The 9,008-nt window shown below is 35.7% G+C and overlaps 1 pseudogene; it reads right to left on the minus strand.

The window, feature by feature from the left end:
* Positions 1 to 2,962: 2,962 nt before the first annotated feature.
* On the minus strand, positions 2,963 to 3,699 carry LOC101566356 (annotated as a pseudogene).
* Positions 3,700 to 9,008: the final 5,309 nt, after the last annotated feature.

A 9,008-nucleotide genomic window follows, 5' to 3' on the forward strand; every position in this document is an offset into this window, starting at 1 on the left:
GGAAGGAAAGGTTTATTTAGCTCACAGTTAGTGGAGGTTTCAGTCCATACTCAGCTGGCTCTGAGGCAGTGCAGCACATGGCAGAGGGCAGCAGCTCATTCTGGTAGAAAATAGAAGAAGAGTAAGAGCAAATGGGAGGAGTAGTAGCAACAATGGCAAAAGAGAATGAGTCTGTCTCCCTCAAGTTGCATGTACGCTATCTGCCCCAGGCCAGATGTAGCATTCACACCCATAATCCCAGGAGCACTCATGCCCATAATCCCAGCACTGGATCATGAATTAATCACAAAATCTATAAGTACTCCTCATGACTACATGAGTCTTGGTGGGAAAACTAGCCACAAACTTTAACAATGTCCTACCATTATGTTTATAGACAGATATGAGGATAGATGAAATTATACTTCATGTTTACTTCACAATGAATGAAATGGCTGTGTTTCTTGATGTCTGAAAGTGTAATGTAAAAACAACTATGGCTATGAGAATCCTTACATTTGTTGATTGACTTGTGAGATAGCTGCATTGGTAGGAAGAATCAAGACAAGGGAAGACTAATACTCTGAAAGTTGGCTTCTACTGCTATATTAACAATTCATATGCATATCCAACTGACATGAACCTGGACATTTAATAAGTATCTACTACTTCAGCTATCCTTTTTTTCTAAATTCTAACTCCTTACAGTAATCAGAAATATTTTTATGCAGTAACAATCACATGCCTTTACTGTCTTAAATCAAGTTTATGTCAAATCTACTGTTTTGTCAGAAAGTGGTCTATAAGAACTTATGCAGTCATCAAAATCATTATATTTCATACTTGCAAAATGTACGGAATTACTCTATAATCTCAGAGTAATAGACATGATATGTGCCCTCTTAGGCTACACATTTTAGTTACAGGGTGAAAAGACAAACACACACAAAAATTGGAGCTCTTCTATGTTAATCAAATCTCAGGGATCTAATGATCTTAGAATGTTAAAGTGCTTCTCTAAAGTCACTGGCAATCTCTCACTATACACCATGAAGAAAAAACATGTAATGATATTATGGAAGTATGACATCTGGTTTTCTGATTCACCAACTAAATAATTAACAAACCTGTTGATAAAATTGGGCCCAATACAAAATGTATATTTTTATGTGGCTATTGAAAAATGTTTACGCTTTCGTTGTTGTTGCTTTATTCACAAAAGCCAAGATATGGAAGCAACCTCTGATTTCACCCGTGGCTGAATAGAATTTAACAACATGAGTCACATATGCACCACACACTCCTTATTCTTAAAAATAACATTTTTTTATTAATGACTCCATAGGTGAACCTAGGGGATACATTTGTGTGAAATAAGGGGGACTAAAAGAGAAATACATCATGTAGAATCTAAAAAACTTGAACGCATTAGGTCAAGAGTAGAACGAAAGGTTCCTACTAGAGTTTGGGAGAGAGAGCAGGGAAGTTGAACAGAAGAAAAGGCAAGATGGTAACATTTAAAGGGTTTCATTTGACAGAGGAAACAAGTTCCTGCACAGCACAGCTGCACAGCATGATGATGATAATTAAAAATAATTGTATTTTAAAATACCTAAAAGAAGAAAATACTATGTGTGTTCACCATAGAGAAATAATAGAAACTTGAAATGTTGCTATGCTAAATTGCTTATTCCACAATGTACACATAAATTAAAATATCACATTTTAGCTTGCATGACACATAAGTAGTATTCATGAATTAAAGCAAAGCTAAACTGTTAATATCAATTTTGCAAATAAAAGAACATAGAACTGACCCATATTTAGACCAAGATCATTTTGATATTTAGAGAATGACAATCTTCAGGTATTCCTGTGCCTTAACATTGGTTTGTAGACTCACAGCATATTAGGGCTACAAAAGTTAGAAATGTGGAGTTGAATTGAAATGTTCTCCAGGGAATTTTTATATTCCTACATAATATCAGCAAATGTTTCTTAACCCCAATTACATTTAAGAATCACTTTTGTACTCAAAAATTTTGTGGCAATTTTCACAGTTATTTGGTCTGAATTCAGTTCAGGTGTTAACATCGGCACTTGGAGCCTTGCCACTTTATCTAGTTCCAAGAAGGATAGAGTTAAAATCTCTAGAGAAAAAACCTATTGAAATTCAGTTCTGTGAAAAAACTTTCTATGACCATTCAAGGCAAGGTTAACAAAGTGAGATAAAATATTACTAATTTATATGTTTATGTTTTTGTCAATAGCATTCAATGTAATATTAAAATATCAATCTATCAAAAGTAATGACTTTGCAGTATTCTATAATTAGATTAAAGAAGATTATAATTAGAAGTTTGATTTTTGTATCTTGAGTCCCACAGGTGAAATTTTTCAAGTATGAATAAAATATGTTCTACTTATTTTGCCTAGTGGTTCAAGTAGAAAAAAGTCTTAAATTCCTGACCTATTAAAGTAATTAAATACAACTGGGCCAATATAGCAAGAAATAGACACTAAATAATGCCACTTACATAAAGTTCTATAAAACGGAAACTAATGTGAATTTCAAAAATATATTAATAATTCCCAAGTGAAAGTACAAAAGGGACAGTTGTCAGAAATACAAAAGGACATAAGAAATTTTGGGGTGATGGAAATATTAACTTCTTGTGATAATAAATGATTCAGGTGATTTTATAGTAAAAGCTTATCAAATTGCATACTTCAAATTTGTGCAGCTTGTTGAATTTCAATTATATCTCTATAAAATTTTAATTGCAACCTAAAAATAGAATAGAAAAGCAAAAGTTCAACCATCATATACTCTTTCTTATGCAATATGTATTATTACATTTACCACCTTACCCAAATAGCTGTAGGTAAATGGTGATTTAATCTATAAAAATTTGAAATAAAGGAAGCCTGAACTCACAAATGTCATGGATATCTTTTTTTTTTTTTTTTTTTGGCAACCATTATTTAGCTTTATTCATAACCATAAACTTAACTCTGCAATCCAGGTACATTTGGAGGGGAGCAAGGAAAACATGGAACCCAAAGAACTGCAAGAAGAGCAGAGATGATGGGGTGTCTTGAGCAGGGAGGGCAAAGGGTGCTCTCCTGAGCTAGAGGAATGGTCTGGTCTGGCGGTGGCAACACACACAAGTCACACACGTTAGAGCTGCCCACAGTCGGTGATGGTGATCATCTTGCTGGTCTTGCCGTTCCTGGACCTGAAGCGCTCCATGGCCTCCACCGTGTTCATGCCCTCTTTCACCTTCCCGAAGACCACGTGCTTGCCATCCAGCCACTCAGTCTTGGCAGTGCAGATGAAAAACTGGGACCCGTTTGTGTTTGGCCCAGCATTTGCCATGGACAAGATGCCCGGGCCTGTGTGCTTCAGGATGAAGTTCTCATCATCGAATTTCTCCCCGTAGATGGACTTGCCGCCAGTGCCATTGTGGCGCGTGAAGTCACCACCCTGGCACATAAATCCTGGAATAATTCTGTGAAAGCAGGAACCCTTATAACCAAATCCTTTCTCTCCAGTGCTCAGAGCACGAAAGTTTTCTGCCGTCTTTGGAACTTTGTCTGCAAACAGCTCGAATGAGACGCGGCCCAAGGGCTCGCGGTCGGCAGCGATATCGAAGAACACGGTGGGGTTGACCATGGTTGGCAACAAACGACTAAGAGGAAGGATAGAGGCGTCTGCAAAGCCATGGATATCTTAAAATAAGGAGCAAAAACCAACTTCTACTTTGATAGGATTCAAAAAATCCATAAGATGCAATATTTTCCCACAATGTGATTTCAAAAAATCATGAATTATGAGAAATAAAAGTATCGATAGTGCCTAGAATGAACTGTTATACCAAAAAGCACTAAGAATTTAGTGGAGTAGGGGCTGCGGAGATAGCTCAGTGGTCTAAGTGTCTACCTAGGCAAGCACAGGGACCCCAGTTCAATTCCTGGTACCACGTGCCAAGTCAGCCCAGATCCCGGGGGCACTGAGTGAGTAGGGCACTAAGACCAGGGATGGTGGCTCACGTGGGTAATCCCAGCTCTTGGGAGGCTGACACAGGAGGATTGCTCCAAGTCTGAGCTGCATAATGAGACCTTGCACCAAATACATTAGCAAAATGAAGGAAAAAAATAAATTATTTAAAAAAAAGAATTTAGAGTATTCATTTACTTATTAGGAATGTGATCTCAAAGACAACAGAAAAATAACTTAAAATTTTAAGGGAGAAATATATTAATTAACATGAAAGGGAAAGAAAGATCATTTGAGACACAATTATTTCTAGTAGCTTATCTTACGTGAGTTTTTCATGCAAACCTGGAGAACTGAGCACAGGAACATATCAACCCTGAATTAATGTTGAAGGCGATGACAAGGACATTGTCAGGAAGGAAGGCATTGTTCCTGGGTAGGAAGCAAAAATGAAGACTTCCATGACCATTGCCTCCTGGAAAACTAGTCAGTCACAGAAATTTTGTATTGAAATATGGTGAGAAGTAGTTGGTATTTCCATAGATTTTGAAGACAAATTATGAACTACATACAGCAGCAGATACTCAAACTCATAAGTAATATAGAAAGCTATAATTTTCTAGAAAACATTTCCAGTTTGAAGAAAAACCTTAACAGGCTATAATTTACATAGAAATTAAATATAAACATAGTATAATTGGTTGCTCAATCACGATTAATATTAACTTAATCATAATAAACAATGATTATTAATCAAAAATTGTGATGCAACTTTATGGAAAAAAGGAGGACAGATGTATCAAGAAATCTGTATGCAGAAGTCTGTGTAAAGAACAACTTTACTTTTAAATGCATGTGCTTATATCAGATCAACATATAAAAAAGAATGAATAAATTAAAATGGGAAAAGTCTAGCTCTGTATCCCTACCGCCAACATTATAATTTAATGATACTGACAATAATAGTTTAATAATACTGATTTAACAATTTTGAGTTAATGCTTTGACATAAGTTTACTAACTTATTCCTATGGTAGTACTAATTCTTCAAACCTTTGGTCAGCATCCTGAGGGAACTGATTGGTTTTGCTGACTATTTTCCTTCTTTCTCTTCCTTATCTACAACTTATTTGCAAGGAGATTTGAAGACAAGGTCCCAGAAATAGCTACATATAACAGAAAACAGACTGCACAACTCTTTGCCATTTGGCAACTCAGGCTTCATGAAGTCAAAGTCTCCCTGGCTGACCATTCTCAGTGACTGTACTACCTGGCTGAGTGGCTGCATTTTCAATTTTCCTTGTTCTTAGGACACATGCATTTCCGTCATTTTATTTGTTTATTTTATTAATTTTATTGAGAAACAAATAGCAATGAGACAGTTTCAACCCCAATTGGTAGGACAGTTTCAATAATTAACACATTGCCTACTGTCTTCCTAGTGTTTAATTGCTGTACAAGATGCAGACATGATCTCCTATTTACAAACACCATTAGAACAAATCCCTCTATTCATTAAGAGAATGTAACTATATGTCTATCCTAACCGCTTTGAATACACAGATACAAAATGGACATTCATTTGTATCCCCTTTTTTTTTTCTGCCATTTTAGGAGTTGCAGTAAACTGTGGAAAGTAATGGTTTAGTGAGGGTGTGATGACTGAGCTACACAGCAGCGCCATCTTTTGGCCTGCTAAAGAAAATGATCCGAAGTTCTAGTAATAAAGTCTGTTTCTGACACATGTGTGTTCACTTTGTAATTCCCCTGTGCAATACAATTCAAGTATGGAGATTGTTTCAAAAGGAATGAATTCACTGCCCACAAAAATATCCAAAACTATTTGCTCACTTAATAAAAATTAAAGTGCTACTTTAGAAACTTCTTCCAGAACTGTTAATTTCTTTGCTTTTCACTGAGAATCAAGACTACATTTGTCCTGCATGATATTTTAGTATCGTCATTTAAAATTGTTTTAAATCTTGTAGGTATGACATGAATTTTTGTGATTCACTTATTTGTTGGAATACAGGACCCAGTACCATCTTTCATCCATCTGTCTTTGAAGTAGTAGTAACATAATCCCTTTAAACACTCAGGATGTGGTATATCTTATCAAGGATTTGTCTCTTTCAACACTCTTTTACCAAGTGAGTCGCAAAGAAATTTGTAGGAACTATAAAGTGTTTGAAAAGTACATAAGACAGAAGCTGTGCTTTAGAAATCTCATTTATTTTATTGTTAGCTATTTTTAAAAAATGAATATATGAAATAATCAGAATGCTGCAACAGAATTGAAATTTTAATTCCGACCCACCTTCAGAAGTACGATTTCACATACAGGAAGTGAGATCAAAACATATGGTGTATGTTCAGATTTAAAAGTTTACTATGATAGAATGTACGTTGAAGTTAACTCCACTCAAAATACTTCTATTCACTTTGAGCACACTTATCCCATCATTCTTGCCACTTTCTGAAACAATTCCTGAAGTTCTAATCCATGGATAATCAAAGACAAAGAAAAGCTGCTGCGCAGTGCCCACCAACGCCACATCAGCGGCTGCTAAACATGTGGCTAATGAGCGGCCTTGCCCATTTTGTTCTCTAGATCTGGCACGAGACAATCTCTAGATTTCCAATGTGAAAATGAGCCATCAAACATAAAGATTTTTAATCAACTCAGGATATCCAAGGAGCCATGAGATTATGCTGGGACTCTCAAAAATGAGTTGCACAACCAGAACTACTCAAAAGAAAAAAAAAAAAAAAGCGAGAGAGATAGATGAAGTGTGTTTGAAGCTAAAGGGGGTATTTTGTTCAAAGCTAAAGGCAAATGAATTTTACTTTTTTAAAAACAGATTAAATTTTGGCCAAACCTGTAGAAAGACCATAAAGAACTCTTTCCTCAACTTAATCTGAAAACTTTCTTTGTCTAACTCACATAAGATGGTTCTGGGTATACTTCTCAGAAAAGTTAACAGGATTTATTCTTCATGGAAGTTTTCAGTCCATGCCAAAATTGAGATGAAGGTGTAGTATTTCCCATAATCTCCAGTCTCTGCCAGTGAGTACCCTACCCCATTATGGTAAATTTGTTTCAATTAGTGAACTTGCATGGACACATCAGTCCTTCTCATCAGTCCACAGTTTCTATCAACACATACCAAACACTACATGCTGCAGCAGCTGAAGCAAATGTATAGTCTTTTATCTCCTATTGAAACAATATTTTCATTGCCCTAAAATATGTTTCTGCTCTGTGTCTACTTTTTAGCAAAATTTTTAAATGTTGTCTTGAATTTCACCAAAAAAACCTGGTGGCATTTTAATTTTACATACTTACATTTTCACAGTGCATTTTTTAAATAGTTCTGTTGATATCTACACAAAACTTTTAAGAAAATGCTTTTTTTCAACCCAGTGAAGGGGTGCACAACTGATCCCCTGGGAAGAAATGGGAGGATGATTAGAATTTGAGCTCAGCTGAGCAGTTTAGGGAGACCTTGCTCCAGGATTAAATTTTTTAAATGTGATGATGTAACAGTTGCCTGTTGATGTAGTGCCTTTCAGGAGACCTGGAGCCAATCATCAGTGCTGCAAGAGAAAATAAGGAAGAGAGACAGAGACAGACAGACAAAGAGAAACAGAGAGACAGAGATACAAAGAAACAGAGACAGAGAGACACATAGAGAGACACAGAGATAGAAAGAGTTGGAGAGAAACAGAGACTGAGGGACAGAGGCACAGAAACAGAGAGACAGAGACAGAGACAGAGACAGACAGATACACAGAGAGAGAGAGACACACACACACACACACACAGAGACACAGACACAGAGAGAGAGAGATAGAGAGACAGAGAAGGATGCGAGAAAGAAGGAAAGAAAGTGAAGGAAGGAAATTGGAAGAAAGGAGTGAAAGAGAAGAAGGGAAAGAATGAAAGAAAGAGTTGGGGGAAAGAAGAAAATACTTATTCAAGATTTTAAAAATATTTATTTCTAAAAAGGAATTTTCTTGTTAAAATCAATCTTGGAGTGAGGGGGAGTGGAATAGGAAATAAATGGCATGAAGGTATGCCACGTACAGGAATCTAATAACTGAATGTAAACACTGTATGTCATGACCATGAACAAAAATGAGTAACATCAACAGGAATAAAAGTAAAGAAAGGGAAGTTAAAGAAGTAGGGGATTGGGGAGAAGAGGAAAGGATTTAGAAAAACAAACAAAAAAACAGACAAAAGAGAGACAGAGACAGAGATAGGATAATTAGACAGTGCATGTACTGTAAGGATGCACTAAAAAAAGGAAGCTCATAGTATAAATTTAAAATATTTATTCATAAACACCCTCCATCCTAGGCCCAGTATGTCATTTGAGTAACTGGGTTAGATAATTTTCATAACCAGAGTATAAAATGATTAAGTGTTTCACATTTTCAAATTATCTAGGTATAGATAGTTCTGTATCATTTAGTGCAGTAGCAACTAATCATATGTGACTGTTTAAATTGAAATGAAATACAACTTCAAATTCTGTTCTTCACAACCTAGCCACATGTCAAGTGCTCAGTTGCCACAAATATCTGTGGACTAGGGTCTTGGAATTGTACAAAATTTTCTATGATAGAAGTACTATCAGCAAGTACAGTTTATTTATACTAGAAATAGAATTAAAATATGATTTACTGTTAATAGGAATGAAAACTTATGCTAGGATACAGAATTTCGCTTAACAAAGTAATATGAATTTCATAGTATTTGTTGTAATACGTAGTGTTGTCTTCTAAGAACTTACTCATATTATCAGATATGTGCATGTAAACTTGGAAGAAGAAAGAAAAAATAAATTAAGGAGAGAAAAAGTACAAACTATTGAAACAATTAAACAAATGAAAGCATTAACTGCCTCTTTTTATAGACCAGCAAAAATGCAAAGTACAGTTGTCCAAGTCACCCTGCTTACATACATAGATAAAATTCTTTCCCCCACTCCCTCTCCTATCCTCCTCAACTCAATAACTCTTT

This window comes from Octodon degus, unplaced genomic scaffold (genome assembly GCF_000260255.1).
Source record: "Octodon degus isolate 3935 unplaced genomic scaffold, OctDeg1.0 scaffold00012, whole genome shotgun sequence".
Classification (NCBI taxonomy): domain Eukaryota; kingdom Metazoa; phylum Chordata; class Mammalia; order Rodentia; family Octodontidae; genus Octodon; species Octodon degus.